At 38.8% G+C, this 18,286-nt stretch overlaps 1 protein-coding gene and 1 pseudogene across 3 annotated transcripts in view; one reads left to right on the top strand and one right to left on the bottom strand.

Moving 5' to 3' along the window:
* Positions 1 to 18,286, top strand: part of NEDD9 (neural precursor cell expressed, developmentally down-regulated 9) — a 300,815-nt gene that overhangs the window by 13,104 nt on the left and 269,425 nt on the right. The gene's annotated exons all lie outside the window — the stretch shown is intronic.
* Positions 15,149 to 18,101, bottom strand: LOC133095642 (52 kDa repressor of the inhibitor of the protein kinase-like; annotated as a pseudogene).

The following is an 18,286-nucleotide window of genomic DNA, read 5'->3' as shown; positions in this document are numbered from 1 at the left end:
TCAATGAATTTGGTAAAGTTGCAGGATACAAAATTAATGCACAGAAATCTCTTGCATTCCTATACACTAATGATGAAAAATCTGACAGAGAAATTAAGGAAACACTCCCATTTACCATTGCAACAAAAAGAATAAAATACCTAGGAACAGACCTACCTAAGGAAACAAAAGACCTGTATGCAGAAAACTATAAGACACTGATGAAAGAAATTAAAGATGATACCAACAGATGGAGAGATATACCATGTTCTTGGATTGGAAGAATCAATATTGTGAAAATGACTATACTACCCAAAGCAATCTACAGATTCAATGCAATCCCTATCAAATTACCAACGGCATTTTTTACAGAACTAGAACAAAAAATCTTAAAATTTGTTTGGAGACACAAAAGACCCCGAATAGCCAAAGCAGTCTTGAGGGACAAAAACGGAGCTGGAGGAATCAGACTCCTTGACTTCAGACTATACTACAAAGCTACAGTAATCAAGACAATATGGTACTGGCACAAAAACAGAAACATAGATCAATGGAACAAGATAGAAAGCCCAGAGATAAACCCACGCACCTATGGTCAACTAATCTATGACAAAAGAGACAAGGATATACAATGGAGAAAACACAGTCTCTTCAATAAGTGGTGCTGGGAAAACTGGACAGCTACATGTAAAAGAATAAAATTAGAACACTCCCTAACACCAACACAAAAATAAACTCAAAATGGATGAGAGATCTAAACGTAAGACCGGACACTATAAAACTCTTAGAGGAAAACATAGGAAGAACACTCATTGACATAAATCACAAGATCTTTTTTGATCCACCTCCTAGAGTAATGGAAATAAAAACAAAAATAAACAAATGGGACCTAATGAAACTTAAAAGCTTTCGCACAGCAAAGGAAACCATAAACAAGACGAAAAGACAACCCTGAGAATGGGAGAAAATATTTGGAAACAAATCAATGGACAAAGGATTAATCTCCCAAATATATGAACAGCTCATGCAGCTCAATATTAAAGAAACAAACAACCCAATCCAAAAATGGGCAGAAGACCTAAATAGACATTTCTCCAAAGAAGACATACAGATGGCCAAGAAACACATGAAAAGCTGCTCAACCTCACTAATTATTAGTGAAATGCAAATCAAAACTACAATGAGGTATCACCTCACACCAGTTAGAATGGGCATCATCAGAAAATCTACAAACAGCAAATGCTGGAGAGGGTGTGGAGAAAACGGAACCCTCTTACACTGTTGGTGAGAATGTAAATTGATACAGCCAATATGGAGAACAGTATGGAGGTTCCTTAAAAGACTAAAAATAGAATTACCATATGACCCAGCAATCCCACTACTGGGCATATACCCAGAGAAAACCATAATTCAAAAAGACACATGCACCCCAATGTTCATTGCAGCACTATTTACAATAGCCGGGTCATGGAAGCAACCTAAATGCCCATCGACAGATGAATGGATAAAGAAGATGTGGTACATATACACAATGGAATATAACTCAGCCATAAAAAGCAACGAAATTAGGTCATTTGTTGAGACGCGGATGAATCTAGAGACTGTCATACAGAGTGAAGTAAGTCAGAAAGAGAAAAACAAATATCGTATATTAACGCATATATGTGGAACCTAGAAAAATAGTACAGATGAACCGGTTTGCAGGGCAGAAATTGAGGCACAGATGTAGAGAACAAACGTATGGACACCAAAGGGGGAAAGCTGTGGGGGCGTGGGGATGGTGGTGTGATGAATTGGGCGATTGGGATTGACATGTATACACTTATGTGTATAAAATGGATGACTAATAAGAACCTGCTGTATAAAAAAAAAGAGGTACCCTCTTGATAAAATGTTTAAAATAAAAATGTAAAAAGAAACAATAACATTTACCTCACTATATGTATGGTTTTTCTAGGACCACTTTTTCCTTTCTTCCACACCAAATTGTTCAAAGAAAAAAATAATATATGACAACATATAACTGAGCTCTTCCAGTGGGGCAGACACTGTGCTAAGCATTTTTCATATTATACTGCTAACCCTTCCTATAAGGAGAGTGTTAGTATCCTCACATTAAGGATGAGATTACCAAGAATATTAGTTTACTGGAGCTGCCATAACAAAGTACCACAAAATGGGTGGCTTAAAGCAACAGAAATGTATTTTCTCACAGTTCTGGGGTCTCAAAGTCCAAAATCAGCCCTGTTAGCAGGGCTGTACTCTCAAGTTTCTAGGAGAGAATCTGTTCTGTGCCTTTCTCCTAACTTCTGGTGTTGCCAGGCATCCTGAGTTTTCCTTGGCTTGCAGTTGCATATTAACTCCAGTCTCTGCCTCCATCCTCACGTGGTCATCTTCCCTGTGTGTGTCTCTTTCTGTGTCCTTTCCTCTTCTTATAAGGACATCAGTCATATTGTACTAAGGGCCCACCCTACTGTAGTATAACCTCATCTTTACTAGTTATATCTGCAACAACCCTATTTTTAAATAAGGTCACATTCTGAGGTTCTGGGAAGGACATGAATTTGGGGGGATGCTATTCAATCCAGTGCATGGAGACTTAGGTCAACTTCTGTGTGTTAAGTTGCCCAGTCTGGATGGAGCCAGGATTCAGGTAGAGTTGCCATCAGAGCCTGTCCTCCTAACTGCTTCATTATTCTGCCCATGTCCACTCGCTCATCACCTCATAGCTCCTTCCCTCCCTTGTCTATGTGATCTGGTTTCCAGTCCCAGATCACTATTAACTCTTCTCCTAAAGTCCTCATCTTCTCGCTCCTTCACCTTCTTCCAGCACTGGTGACAGCGTCCTCCTCCTTAACCACTCTGCTGCCTTAATTCTCTGGCAACACTATCTGAGTCTCACTTACATCCCAGGCCACACGTTCCCTCTTGCATTGGCTCATTTTATTTGTCCTATGCCCTAAATGTGGGTGGTTCCCAACTTTCATTTCTCTGTTCTCTCCTCCACATTCCTTCTTTGATGAATCCTCCCTCATTCTCTTGGCTTCAGCTGTCGCTTCTATATCATTGACTACTAAATCTATGTCAATCTACTTCTCCTTGCTGTCCTCTTCCCTAAGTTCCAGCCTCATACCTCCCAACTCCTTTAGACAAGAAGTTCTACCATCATCTCTGATTCAGATTGCTCAAGATCAGATAGTTTTCTTTTTTGGAAAGCTCTTATTGGTCCTTCCTATTTGCGATGACACTGCCCTCATTGCCTCATGGAAGGATCAGTACAGCAACGCCCTGGTTACCTTGCCAGATGCCAGTGTGCACCCTTCCCAAGCACCTTTCATAACCTTGCCCAACTAATCCTCCCAAACCAATTTTCATCCTGGTACCCCTCTGCTCAGCAATTCCCTATGTTCTTCATGTTTAAAATCCTTTGACTTCTCTTTTTCACCATGCTCACCCAGTATTATTTCCTATGGCTTCCAACGCTAGTAAGGTTAATTGCTCCTCTGCAAACCTGAATGTATTCTCATCTCCATACTTTGGCTTATGTTGTCTACTTAGCCATTTATCCTTTCAAATCCTGTCTCTTCCTTCAGGTCCCAAATCAAATCAACTCTCTAGGAAGTTCTCTCTGACCATTTCAACTTCAGTTCATTTCAGTGGAGCCCCAAGGAGGGAATGACAGAAAAGTTGTCATAAATGCAAGATATACTCTCTCTCTGTATCCTCTGTTCTTAGCTTCTTTGTTTACTTTTTTTTTCCATTTCTCTCTCCCCCATCTCAGAACTTCTAAACGTCAGCATACGCATCACTCTACACTGTCTTGTTTTATTACTCTTGCTCTGTATCTCTTCCCAACTACTTTACCAGGTAAAGGAGGGCAAAGGCCACATGTCTTTTTTTTTTTTTTTTTTTTTTTTTTTGTCTATAACACCCATATCACCTAGCAAATGTTAAATATTTATTGAATAATTTTTGTTTGATTCACTTAATTTAATAAAGTTTCACAATAGTTTGAGAGTGTGAAGAAACCAAGTTTCTAAAACTTAATGTGTCCTACAGACTGGTTTTCTAAGCTAAAAGTATTTCACCCAAGGTAGAGTCTGCAATATGAATAGTAAAGATAATTTTCTAAATCATGTGATGAAAAACTAATATCAGGACATTTTAGGGTTGTGTTAATTCTCTGCTATCTTTGGTTTTCTAGACATATCCTTAGAGCTACACTAACCAATACAAATTATATTGGTAATACTGGAACTTTTTTATTAGCAATGTGAGTGAATTTTCCCTCAGTCACTAAAAATATGTCATGTAAATTTATGCTTCACCTAAGGCAAATTTCTGAAAACAGAACTCATTGACATTCAGAAGCCAAAAAAACTCAAGTGCTTTATTCTCACAGTATTAAAATTATTGACTACCTTGGAAATAATAGTAAGACAAATAAAACTTGATTTCCTTTCTAAGAACAACACAAAGGGATTAGAATTAAAAACATCTGCAGGAGTCACTGAATATCAAATCCTATGCATTTTCTGACAATGTGCTCTCTCAAATCAGGAAACTATACATAAAAGTTTGACATTGATGTTTCAAAAGAGCAAAGATGATCTAGGTAACTCTACAGTCAGCATCTTAGTGAGTGAGCAGGGAACACTACAAGTTTACAGCTAACATGGACCCTCAGATGGAGGGAGTAGATCAGAGAAAGGCCATCATCCATGGGCAGAGCCAAAGGATATACTGATCATGAATATGTTAGTTGTTTAAGGGATAAAACTTCCCATAGTCCATACTCATTTCTGTATTATTTGGGCCTCTTTAACAAAAACTTGATTCAACAAAAAAAAAGTTAGAAGTTGGGTATTACAATGATTGAGGGGTTTCACAGAACCCAAAGGCAGGAATGCAACTGGAGTTCTGGAAGGAAGTGATACCAGCAATTAACAGCTGGCAGAATCCAGGACATGCTCTTGGTCCATATCTGCTTCTCCTTTTTGCATTTCCTCCTGTCTTCTTTCCCTTTGAAGACTCCGTTTCTCTGGCCTTCAGTCCACAGTGTGCGCTACAATTGCAGGCAAACTTTACTCTGGACTTAATTTCGGAATTCCTGTGTGAGAGCGTAATTGGCCCATTTAGTTCAGGTTGCCAGAACTTTAACAATCACTTGTGGCCTTAGAACAGATTATCTGCTGTAAATTTGGCTGCCTAGAGATTGCTTCTGTGGTTTTTCTTGTAACAGGATACTTAAAAATAATTTTGAAATGCTCAGTTTTGTGACCTGCCCTAAATTTCATCAGGGGCAAGAGAACAACTAAACATATGAAATAAATTTAAAGTAACAGTTTAAATTTAAAATAAAATTTGTTCCATGATTGCTTCCCTGAGTCATGCTTGTTCAATAGTACAGTTACATTTTGGATAGGGGATTGTGAAATGGACAATTGCCATGGAAGAAGAGTCATTTATGAGTTTGGCAGATACTCCAGAAATAGATGTCTGTTGGAAGTGCAATTTGGATGTAGCTTACAGTTAAAATTTATGTCTTCAGGAAATGCAATTACAAGTGTCATAAAAAGATGTTAAAATGAAAGCTAATATCATCGTATTACATGCAAACAAAAAATCTCAGAGTCTTGGAAAAAGAAAATTACATGCAAAATAATATTAGGTTAAAAATGCAATATACAATTTTATGACACTATATACAGAAGATTAGAAAGACCAACCCAAAATGTCAACTTGGGTGATTTCTGGTTTTCTTGTATAATCATGGGTAATTTTGTTTACTTTATACTTTAACATATGAGTTGTCATAAGTGAAAAACTATTGCTTTTAAAACTTAAAAAGGTTATTTTTATAAAAAGAAAAATAACATTTTTGCAGTAGGAATATTATTATAATAGTGGAAAAAGTGCTTTGATAGGCTAATGTGTAAATAGAAAAGAACAACACATCAGATTAGTGTATTGAACAAGAGTAATGCTGAAGAACATCCAGGTTCCTTTTGAATAAACATTTCCCAGTTGAATATCTAATTATTCCAGTACCTTTCGTTGGAAAGATTTTCCTTGCCCCCCAATGTATTGCTTTGGTACCTTTGTTGGAAATTAATTGATTTTACGAGTGTGAGTCTATTTCTGGGCTCTCTATCCTGTTCCATTGATGTTTCTCAGTCCTTATGCCAGTATCACACTGTCTTGATTAATGTAGCCTTAGTAAATTTTGAATTCAGATAGTGTAAATCCTCCAACTTTGTTCTTCTTTTTCAGATTTACTTGCGTCTTCTAATCCATTAACATGGTACATATGTCCATTTATTTGGGTTTTCCTTAATTTCTCTTAGCAATGTTTTGTAATTTTTAGTGAAGAGGTCTTGCATGTTTTGTTTAATTTACCTCTAAATTTTTATGTTTTAGTTGCTATTGTAAATGAAAATTTTTAATTTTATTACCATTAAATCAGTAAGTTATAAAAGAACAATTGATTTTAGAATACTGACAATGTATCTTGCAACATTTTAAAATTTGCTTATTAGTTCTAGTAGTTGCTTATAGGTTCCCTAGAATTTTCATACAAACACATTACGCTCTTTACTTCATTTTCTTGCCCTAGTCCACTGGTTGGGGCCTCCATTACAACATTAAGTGGAGACATCTTTGCCCTGTGTCCAGTCTGAGAGGAAAAACTCTTATTCTCTCACCACTGAGCATTATATTAACTGTAAGGTTTTCATAAATATCCTTTTTTTTTTTTTCTGGCCATACCACACAGCATGCGGGATCTTAGTTCCCCACCAGGGGTCGAACCCATGCCCCCTGCAGTGGAAACGTGGAGTCTTAACCACTGGACCGCCAGGGAAGTTCCCCATAAATGTCCTTTATCAGGTGAAGGAAATTCCCTTCTATTTCTGGTTTACTTAGAATTTTTTTGTTAATATCATGAGAGTTTTTTAAATTTGTCAAGTACTTTTTACACATCTATTGAGAAGATCCTATGATTTTGTTCCTTTTGTCTGTCAATACAATGAGTAATATTGATTGACTTTTTTTTTTTAAACATCTTTATTGAAGTATAATTGCTTTACAATGGTGTGTTAGTTTCTGCTTTATAACAAAGTGAATCAGTTATACATATACATATGTTCGCATATCTCTTCCCTCTTGCATCTCCCTCCCTCCCACCCTCCCTATCCCACCCCTCTAGGTGGTCACAAAGCACCGAGCTGATCTCCCTGTGCTATGCAGCTGCTTCCCACTAGCTATCTGTTTTACATTTGGTAGTGTATATATGTCCATGACACTCTCTCACCCTGTCACATCTCACCCCTCCCCCTCCCCATATCCTCAAGTCCATTCTCTAGTAGGTCTGTGTCTTTATTCCCGTCTTGCCACTAGGTTCTTCATGACCTTTTTTTTCCTCTTAGATTCCATATATATGTGTTAGCATACTGTATTTGTTTTTCTCTTTCTGACTTACTTCACTCTGTATGACAGACTCTAACTCCATCCACCTCATTACAAATACCTCCATTTCATTTCTTTTTATGGCTGAGTAATATTCCATTGTATATATGTGCCACATCTTCTTTATCCATTCATCCGATGATGGACACTTAGGTTGCTTCCATGTCCTGGCTATTGTAAATAGAGCTGCAATGAACATTTTGGTACATGACTCTTTTTGAATTATGGTTTTCTCAGTGTATATGCCCAGTAGTGGGATTGCTGGGTCGTATGGTAGTTCTATTTTTAGTTTTTTAAGGAACCTCCATACTGCTCTCCATAGTGGCTGTATCAATTTACATTCCCACCAACAGTGCAAGAGTGTCCCCTTTTCTCCACACCCTCTCCAGCATTTATTGTTTCTAGATTTTTTGATGATGGCCATTCTGACCGGTGTGAGGTGATACCTCATTGTAGTTTTGATTTGCATTTCTCTAATGATTAATGATGTTGAGCATTCTTTCATGTGTCTGTTGGCAATCTGTATATCTTCTTTGGAGAAATGTCTATTTAGGTCTTCTGCCCATTTTTGGATTGGGTTGTTCGTTTTTTTGTTATTGAGCTGCATGAGCTGCTTGTAAATCTTGGAGATTAATCCTTTGTCCGTTGCTTCATTTGCAAATATTTTCTCCCATTCTGAGGGTTGTCTTTTGGTCTTGTTTATGGTTTCCTTTGCTGTGCAAAAGCTTTTAAGTTTCATTAGGTCCCATTTGTTTATTTTTGTTTTTATTTCCATTTCTCTAGGAGCTGGGTCAAAAAGGATCTTGCTGTGATTTATGTCATAGAGTGTTCTGCCTATGTTTTCCTCTAAGAGTTTGATAGTGTCTGGCCTTACACTTAGGTCTTTAATCCATTTTGAGTTTATTTTTGTGTATGGTGTCAGGGAGTGTTCTAATTTCATACTTTTACATGTACCTGTCCAATTTTCCCAGCACCACTTATTGAAGAGGCTGTCTTTTCTCCACTGTATATGCTTGCCTCCTTTATCAAAGATAAGGTGACCATATGTGCGTGGGTTTATCTCTGGGCTTTCTATCCTGTTCCATTGATCTATATTTCTGTTTTTGTGCCAGTACCAAACTGTCTTGATTACTGTAGCTTTGTAATATAGTCTGAAGTCAGGGAGCCTGATTCCTCCAGCTCCATTTTTCGTTCTCAAGATTGCCTTGGCTATTCGGGGTCTTTTGTGTTTCCATACAAATTGTGAAATTTCTTGTTCTAGTTCTGTGAAAAATGCCACTGGTAGTTTGATAGGGATTGCATTGAATCTGTAGATTGCTTTGGGTAGTAGAGTCATTTTCACAATGTTGATTCTTCCAATCCAAGAACATGGTATATCTCTCCATCTATTTGTATCATCTTTAATTTCTTTCATCAGTGTCCTATAATTTTCTGCATACAGGTCTTTTGTCTCCTTAGGTAGGTTTATTCCTAGATATTTTATTCTTTTTGTTGCAATGGTAAACGGGAGTGTTTTCTTAATTTCACTTTCAGATTTTTCATCATTAGTGTATAGGAATGCAAGAGATTTCTGTGCATTAATTTTGTATCCTGCTACTTTACCAAATTCATTGATTAGCTCTAGTAGTTTTCTGGTAGCATCTTTAGGATTCTCTATGTATAGTATCATGTCATCTGCAAACAGTGACAGCTTTACTTCTTCTTTTCCGATTTGGATTCCTTTTATTTCTTTTTCTTCTCTGATTGCTGTGGCTAACACTTCCAAAACTATGTTGAATAATAGTGGTGAGAGTGGGCAACCTTGTCTTGTTCCTGATCTTAGTGGAAATGGTTTCAGTTTTTCACCATTGAGGACAATGTTTGCTGTGGGTTTGTCGTATATGGCCTTTATTATGTTGAGGAAAGTTCCCTCTATGCCTACTTTCTGCAGGGCTTTTATCATAAATGGGTGTTGAATTTTGTCAAAAGCTTTCTCTGCATCTATTGAGATGATCATATGGTTTTTCTCCTTCAATTTGTTAATATGATGTATCACGTTGATTGATTTGCGTATATTGAAGAATCCTTGCATTCCTGGAATAAACCCCACTTGATCATGGTGTATGATCCTTTTAATGTGCTGTTGGATTCTGTTTGCTAGTATTTTGTTGAGGATTTTTGCATCTATGTTCATCAGTGATATTGGCCTGTAGTTTTCTTTCTTTGTGACATCTTTGTCTGGTTTTGGTATCAGGGTGATGGTGGCCTCGTAGAATGAGTTTGGGAGTGTTCCTCCCTCTGCAATATTTTGGAAGAGTTTGAGAAGGATAGGTGTTAGCTCTTCTCTAAATGTTTGATAGAATTCACCTGTGAAGCCATCTGGTCCTGGACTTTTGTTTGTTGGAAGATTTTTAATCCCAGTTTCAATTTCAGTGCTTGTGATTGGTCTGTTCATATTTTCTATTTCTTCCTGGTTCAGTCTTGGAAGGTTATACCTTTCTAAGAATTTGTCCATTTCTTCCAGGCTGTCCATTTTATTGGCATAGAGTTGCTTGTAGTAATCTCTCATGATCGTTTGTATTTCTGCAGTGTCAGTGGTTACTTCTCCTTTTTCATTTCTAATTCTATTGATTTGAGTCTTCTCCCTTTTTCTCTTGATGAGTCTGGCTAATGGTTTATCAATTTTGTTTATCTTCTCAAAGAACCAGCTTTTAGTTTCATTGATTTTTGCTATTGTTTCCTTCATTTCTTTTTCATTTATTTGTGCTCTGATCTTTATGATTTCTTTCCTTCTGCTAGCTTTGGGGTTTTTTTGTTCTTCTTTCTCTAATTGCTTCATGTGCAAGGTTAGGTTGTTTATTCGAGATGTTTCCTGTTTCTTGAGGTAGGCTTGTATTGCTATAAACTTCCCTCTTAGCACTGCTTTTGCTGCATCCCATAGGTTTTGGGTCATCATGTCTCCATTGTCATTTGTTTCTAGGTATTTTTTGATTTCCCCTTTGATTTCTTCAGTGATCACTTCGTTATTAAGTAGTGTATTGTGTAGCCTCCATGTGTTTGTATTTTTTACAGATCTTTTCCTGTAATTGATATCTAGTCTCATAGCGTTGTGGTCGGAAAAGATACTTGATACGATTTCAATTTTCTTAAATTTACCAAGGCTTGATTTGTGACCCAAGATATGATCTATCCTGGAGAATGTTCCATGAGCACTTGAGAAAAATGTGTATTCTGTTGTTTTTGGGTGGAATGTCCTATAAATATCAATTAAGTCCATCTTGTTTAATGTATCATTTAAAGCTTGTGTTTCCTTATTTATTTTCATTTTGGATGATCTGTCCATTGGTGAAAGTGGGGTGTTAAAGTCCCCTACTATGATTGTGTTGCTGTCGATTTCCCCTTTTATGGCTGTTAGTATTTGCCTTATGTATTGAGGTGCTCCTATGTTGGGTGCATAAATATTTACAATTGTTATACCTTCCTCTTGGATCGATCCCTTGATCATTATATAGAGTCCTTCTTTGTCTCTTGTAATAGTCTTTATTTTAAAGTCTATTTTGTCTGATATGAGAATTGCTACTCCAGCTTTCTTTTGATTTCCATTTGCATGGAATATCTTTTTCCATCCCCTCACTTTCAGTCTGTATGTGTCTCTAGGTCTGAAGTGGGTCTCTTGTAGACAGCATATAGATGGGTCTTGTTTTTGTATCCATTCAGCCAGTCTGTGTCTTTTGGTGGGAGCATTTAATCCATTTACATTTAAGGTAATTATCGATATGTATGTTCCTATTCCCATTTTCTTAAATGTTTTGGGTTTGTTATTGTAGGTGTTTTCCTTCTCTTGTGTTTCTTGCCCAGAGAAGTTCCTTTAGCATTTGTTGTAAAGCTGGTTTGGTGGTGCTGAACTCTCTCAGCTTTCGCTTGTCTGTAAAGCTTTTAATTTCTCCATCAAATCTGAATGAGATCCTTGCTGGGTAGAGTAATCTTGGTTGTAGGTTTTTCTCCTTCATCACTTTAAGTATATCCTGCCACTCCCTTCTGGCTTGCAGAGTTTCTGCTGAAAGATCAGCTGTTAACCTTATGGGGATGCCCTTGTGTGTTATTTGTTGTCTTTCCCTTGCTGCTTTCAATATGTTTTCTTTATATTTAATTTTGGATAGTTTGATTAATATGTGTCTTGGCGTGTTTCTCCTTGGATTTATCCTGTATGGGACTCTCTGTGCTTCCAGGACTTGATTAACTATTTCCTTTCCCATATTAGGGAAGTTTTCAACTATAATCTCTTCAAATATTTTCTCAGTCCCTTTCTTTTTCTCTTCTTCTGGGACCCCTGTAATTCGAATGTTAGTGCGTTTAATGTTGTCCCAGAGGTCTCTGAGACTGTCCTCAGTTCTTTTCATTCTTTTTTCTTTATCCTGCTCTGCAGTAGTTATTTCCACCATTTTATCTTCCAGGTCACTTATCCGTTCTTCTGCCTCAGTTATTCTGCTATTGATCCCATCTAGAGTATTTTAAATTTCATTTATTGTGTTTTTCATCGTTGCTTGGTTCCTCTTTAGTTCTTCTACATCCTTGTGAAATGTTTCTTGCATTTTGTCTATTCTATTTCCAAGATTTTGGATCATCCTTACTATCATTATTCTGAATTCTTTTTCAGGTAGACTACCTATTTCCTCTTCATTTGTTAGGTCTGGTGTGTTTTGACCCTGCTCCTTCATCTGCTGTGTGTTTTTCTGTCTTCTCATTTTGCTTATCTTACTGTGTTTGGGGTCTCCTTTTCACAGGCTGCAGGTTCGTAGTTCCCGTTGTTTTTGGTATCTGTCCCCAGTGGCTAAGGTTGGTTCAGTGGGTTGTGTAGGCTTCCTGGTGGAGGGAACTAGTGCCTGTGTTCTGGTGGATGAGGCTGGATCTTGTCTTTCTGGTGGGCACGTCCACGTCTGGTGGTGTGTTTTGGGGTGTCTGTGGCCTTATTATGATTTTAGGCAGCCTCTCTGCTAATGGATGGGGCTGTGTTCCTGTCTTGCTAGTTGTTTGGCATAGGGTGTCCAGCACTGTAGCTTGCTGGTCGTTGAGTGAAGCTGGGTCTTGATGTTGAGATGGAGATCTCTGAAAGATATTTGCCGTTTGGTATTATGTGGAGCTGGGAGGTCTCTTGTGGACCAGTGTCCTGAAGTTGGCTCTCCCACCTCAGAGGCACAGCCCTGATGCCTGGCTGGAGCACCAAGAGCCTTTCATCCACACGGCTCAGAGTAAAAGGGAGAAAAAATAGAAAGAAAGAAAGAGGATAAAATGAAATGAAATAAAATAAAGCTATTATAAAGCAAAGCTATACAGACAAAATCTCACCCAGAAGCATACACATATACACTCACAAAAAAAGGAAAAGGGGAAAAATTAATATATCCTGCTCCCAAAGTCCACCTCCTGAATTTGGGATGATTCGTTGTCTATTCAGGTATTCAACAGATGCAGGCACATCAAGTTGTTTGTCGAGTTTTAATCCGCTGCTTCTGAGGCTGCTGGGAGAGATTTCCCTTTCTCTTCTTTGTTCGCACAGCTCCTGGGGTTCAGCTTTGGATTTGGACCTGCCTCTGCGTGTAGGTCGCCTGAGGGCGTCTGTTCCCCGCCCAGACAGAACGGGGTTAAAGGAGCAGCTGCTTCGGGGGCTCTGGCTCACTCAGGCCGGGGGGAGGGAGGGATACGGATGCGGGGCGAGCCTGCGGCGGCAGAGGCTGGCGTGACGTTGCAGCAGCCTGAGGCGCGCCGTGCGCTCTCCCGGGGAAGTTGTCCCCGGATCACGGGAGCCTGGCCGTGGCGGGCTGCACTGGCTCCCGGGAGGGGCGGTGTGGAGAGTGACCTGTGCTCGCACACAGGCTTCTTGGTGGCGGCAGCAGCAGCCTTAGCGTCTCATGCCCGTCTCTGGAGTCCGCGCTGATAACCGCAGCTCGCGCCCGTCTCTGGAGTTCGTTTAGGTGGCGCTTTGAATCCCCTCTCCTTGCGCGCCGCGAAACAAAGAGGCAAGAAAAAGTCTCTTGCCTGTTCGGCAGCTCCAGACCTTTTCCCGGACTCCCTCCGGGCTAGCCGTGGCGCACTAGCCCCTTCAGGCTGTGTTCACGCCGCCAACCCCAGTCCTCTCCCTGCGATCCGACCGAAGCCCGAGCCTCAGCTCCCAGCCCCGCCCGCCCCGGCGGGGGAGCAGACAAGCCTCTCGGGCTGGTGAGTGCTGCTCGGCGCCGAGCCTCTGTGCGGGAATCTCTCCGCTTTGCTCTCCGCACCCCTGTGGCTGCGCTCTCCTCCGTGGCTCCGAAGCTTCCCCCCTCTGCCACCCGCAGTCTCCGCCCGCAAAGGGGCTTCCTCGTGTGTGGAAACCTTTCGTCCTTCACGGCTCCCTCCCACTGGTGCAGGTCCCGTCCCTATTCTTTTGTCTCTGTTATTTCTTTTTTCTTTTGTCCTACCCAAGTACATGGGGAGTTTCTTGCCTTTTGGGAGGTCTCACGTCTTCTGCCAGCGTTCAGTGGGTGTTCTGTAGGAGCAGTTCCACGTGTAGATGTATTTCTAATGTATCTGTGGGAAGGAAGGTGATCTCCGCGTCTTACTCTTCCGCCATCTTGCCCTCTGATTGACTTTTAAATGTGAAACCAACCTTGCATTCCTGGGATAAACTCTACTTTGTCATGGTATATCATTTTTTTAATATATTGCTGGATTCCATTTGTGAATATTTCATTAAGGAGTTTTGCATCTATGGTTATAAAGGATTTTTTTGTAATTTTCTTTAAAAAAATAAAATTTACGTTTTATTTAGATTAAAACACATTGTACAAAATTTTTCTCACCAAAATAACAGCAATAATTTCTGTATTACTTTTATATAAGCAAAAAAAATTCCTGTTTTTCCCAGGTAATTTTTATAAATCAAAACAAGGCAGTAGGTATGGTCATGGAGAGAAAAAACAGTCAAATAGATGGTCAGTAGCCTTGGCTTCTGATTCTCTCTTGACCATGAAACAAAAGTGTTCAATGTACACCTGCTAGAAAGACTATACTCAGCTAAGGTATAAATTTGACAAATGATTGTAAATAACATCCAGAAGAAGAACCACAGTGGATTGCTTTCTATTCAAACTTCAATTTTCTACTTAATGGAGACAAAATCTACACTGCAGTCTCTGTTTGGTGATCTCAAAGTTTATTCTACTTGTTGGTAATTTCCTTAACTGCCCATTACAGATTTTTAACCACATACTAAAACACCTACTAGTCAATGGTCAGTCCTGAGCTTTATTGCAGTATTTTATGAAATATATTCCTTCTCCCCACACCTCTCTGACATTTATTTCCTCAAAGACCTGGAAACTAATACCTAATAATTTGATTTATGGCAATAATAATGTTCTATTTCAAGTGACTCAACTAAAATTTCCCCGGAGTACCACCAAGAGAAATCACAGAGAAATGAAATGTTCTTTCAATGCTGTCTTCTGAAATGAGAGGTCTTCAGAGAATAAAATTTCAAACAGCTGCCATTTAACCGGCAGTTTATCAATGTTTAATGCATTCAATGGAAGGCTCAGAAGCAAATAGTCAGTGATTAAATGGCCTACATACACCTTAGAGCTTTTCCTCCAAATATCAACTCTAAGGATAAAACCAATTTTTAAAACTTCTCTTAGGTATTTTCAGTGTTCTTTTTAAAGTACTTGTAGGAAACTCTGGCTTAAATTCATAGTTTGATATATGTGTCTACCATTAAATTAAGTCATATTTTATATCAAGATTTATGTTAAACAAAGTAAAGTTATTTGACCTCTGGTCTGTTGAAATATTTCTTAATTATGCTTAAGATGCTTTCATCTAATTTCATTGCTCTCATTCTCAAACTTCATCAAAGAAGAATACACAGGACCTTCAGCCATGCATAGACATTAAGAAAAAAATTGAAGTGAGACAGGTAGGGGGCTTTGTACATGGTTAATGGAAGCTCTGTGTCCTTTTCTCTGTGTTTTGTTTGATCCTCCAACAATGAAGGTTGGCAGAGAGTGTGTTGGGAATGGATAAGTCACTTTGGTACATGTTGGCATGGTGTTGAATGTGAGCTGTTCCATGACTGGTGCTATAAGAGATAAGCATTTAAGAACTGTGAGGTGCCCATACGTTTGTTCTCTACGTCTGTCTCTATTTCTGCTTTGCAACTAAGATCATCTGTACCATTTTTCTAGATTCCACATATATGCATTATTATACGATATTTGCTTTTCTCCTTCTGACTTACTTCACTCTGTATGACACTCTCTAGGTCCATCCACGTCTCTACAAATGACGCAATTTCATTCCTTTATATGGCTGAGTAATATTCCATTGTATATATGTACCACATCTTCTTTATACATTCCTCTGTCGATGGGCATTTAGGTTGCTTCCATGTCCTGGCTGTTGTAAATAGTGCTGCTATGAACATTGGGGTGCATGTGTTTTTTTGATTTATGGTTTTCTCTGGGTATATGCCCAGTAGTGGGATTGCTGTATGTATGGATACCAAGGGGGAAAAGGGTGGGGGGGGGGAGGGATTAGGAGACTGGGATTGACAAATATACATTATTGATACTATGTATAAAATGGACAGCTGATGGGAACATGCTGTATAACACAGGGGAACTCACCTAGTGCACTGTGGTAACCTAAATGGAAGGGAAGTCCAGAAGGGAGGAGAGGGGATATCTGTATGTGTATGGCTGATTCATTCTGTTGTGCAGTGGAGGCTAACACAACATGGTAAAGCAACCATACTCCAATAAAAATTAATTTAAAAAAAAAAACTAAGAAAATTTTTAAAAAAGAGAACTTGTGAGGTGCTATTGTAAGAAAATATCTTTAACGTCCTGAATAATGTGTTTCATTGTTGGGATACTAAGTATTTGTTTATACTAATTCTCAATGGTTAGTTGAGATTATCTTGCTGAGCCCAGAGGAAGTCCCAGGAAATTCCATTTAGATATCAAGTTTGGTGCTGAATCATGGCTTTCTCAAATCAAAATTTACGATAAACATAAATATTTTCCATCTCTTCATAGAGTGCAACTCTGCTGCAAAGAAATATTGGAAATGCGGCCCTGGAAATTTTTTCCAAAGGCTATTTTAAAAAATAGGATACTTTTATGAACAACAATAATAATTAAAACAAAATCTGTTAATGCACTACAGAGAACAAAAGCTCAACCAGCTATAAAGTTATTCTATCTAACATTCGTATCATTATTTATACCATCTAAACACAAAACAAGTATTTACAGGAGTTCTACAAAACTTTCAAAAGCATCATACCTGCCTATTCATTGAGACTGGCAAATTTCCTTCAGTTCATGTGCCTTTTATCCTTCACTGTTCTGAAAGAGGACAGATATTACATTGTTAAGTTCTAAAGTAGTTGCGATCAACAGAAAAAAGAGCAGACATCTTTAATTTCTCCCAAAGCAACAGATACTCCCACAACAGACACTGCTTTTGACAACTACGTATTTAAGGCAGAGGAAGAATAGACTGTGTAGATATTTTGGGGTTGTTTCTCTAAAAGTCTAGTTACCATGAGTTGCGTTTGGGAGAAAGTCCACTAGACATAATCTAAGCCAGACCACATCAGTGCTCCATGTTTGTCCCCCACTCTTCCATTATAATAGTGTGAAAGTTCATAGCCAGAATTTCTGCATCAACTTCAGAAGGTAGAAAGCCTGTATTCCTCTGTCTGGATTGAGATTCATTGATGAACTTCACCAGTACTGGTGATTGCTCCTCCCCTACTATGTCCGTCTTATTATCAGTGATAATGGAAGAGGTGAGTCTCTCACTTTCCTGTTTCTCTCCAATGGCACTCTTGCAGTGTCCAGCACCTATTTCTGCTGTGATTTCAAAAGGATGGATGTGTAACTGCTATTGTCTCGAAGCATTTTCTCAGAACTGCCTCACCAGAATATCCTCTGCACTCCAGCAGGAGAAAAGATATCTTTAGAGATTTTGTCAGCTTCATGTTAATCCAGACTTGTGCTTTATAAAAATCAAACTTCAGATGAAGATTTTAGCTGCTCCTTGTTTTCATTCTCTGCAAAGTTTAAGGATAAAAATGCCTTCATCTTGTTCTTTACCTTCTTTCTCTGCATTGGAGTGGTGAGGATTGCTATGGTTTCTTTATTTCTGAGTTTGTTCCTGTTCAGAAGTTTTACCACTTCTTTTTCTGTTTGTGTTCTTATTTCATGATCTCTCAGTTATTTTATTGATTTTCAGTGTCTCCATGTGGATTGTTCAGATGACTGGTGAAATCAACCACTGCTGGCATAGCATAATCTCAAAGAACTCCTTTTTAAGTACTCGTTCTACAAACCATAGGTCTCTTAAAGCATCTGGCAGTAATGTTTGCTTAGCAGATCAGGTGTTTTATCTTCGAAGTCACATATCTTACATTTCTTCACCCACTTCTGGCTTCTGTCCAGATCTTTCAGGAACCTAAAGAAAGTCAGATTGGACTCCATTATCTTCCATGTTCCGTTGGGGGCTGTGCAAAAGTTTGATATTGTCGCCCACCAGCCAGCCAGCCTGCTCTTCCCTCCCCTCCCCCCAATGCAGGGAAGCTTGTCTGCCTGTTGGTAGTGGAGGAAGGAAACTAAATTAGGTGGGCAGTTTGACATGACTGGTGTTTTAATTTTCTTTTTTTAAAATGCCTGTGTCAGATTTAGTATCAGGGTCATGCTAGCCTCATAAAACACATTGCAAAGTGTTTCCTCCTCTTCTGTTTTGGAAAGCATTTGTGTAAGATTGATCTCTTACCTAAATGTTTAGCAGAGTTCACCAGTGAAACTGTCTGACCCTGATG

The sequence above is a fragment of the Eubalaena glacialis genome, chromosome 7 (assembly GCF_028564815.1).
Source record: "Eubalaena glacialis isolate mEubGla1 chromosome 7, mEubGla1.1.hap2.+ XY, whole genome shotgun sequence".
NCBI classification, from domain to species: Eukaryota; Metazoa; Chordata; class Mammalia; order Artiodactyla; family Balaenidae; genus Eubalaena; species Eubalaena glacialis.
Note: the sequence above shows the minus strand (reverse complement) of the source record. Positions and strands in the feature narration are given on the sequence as shown.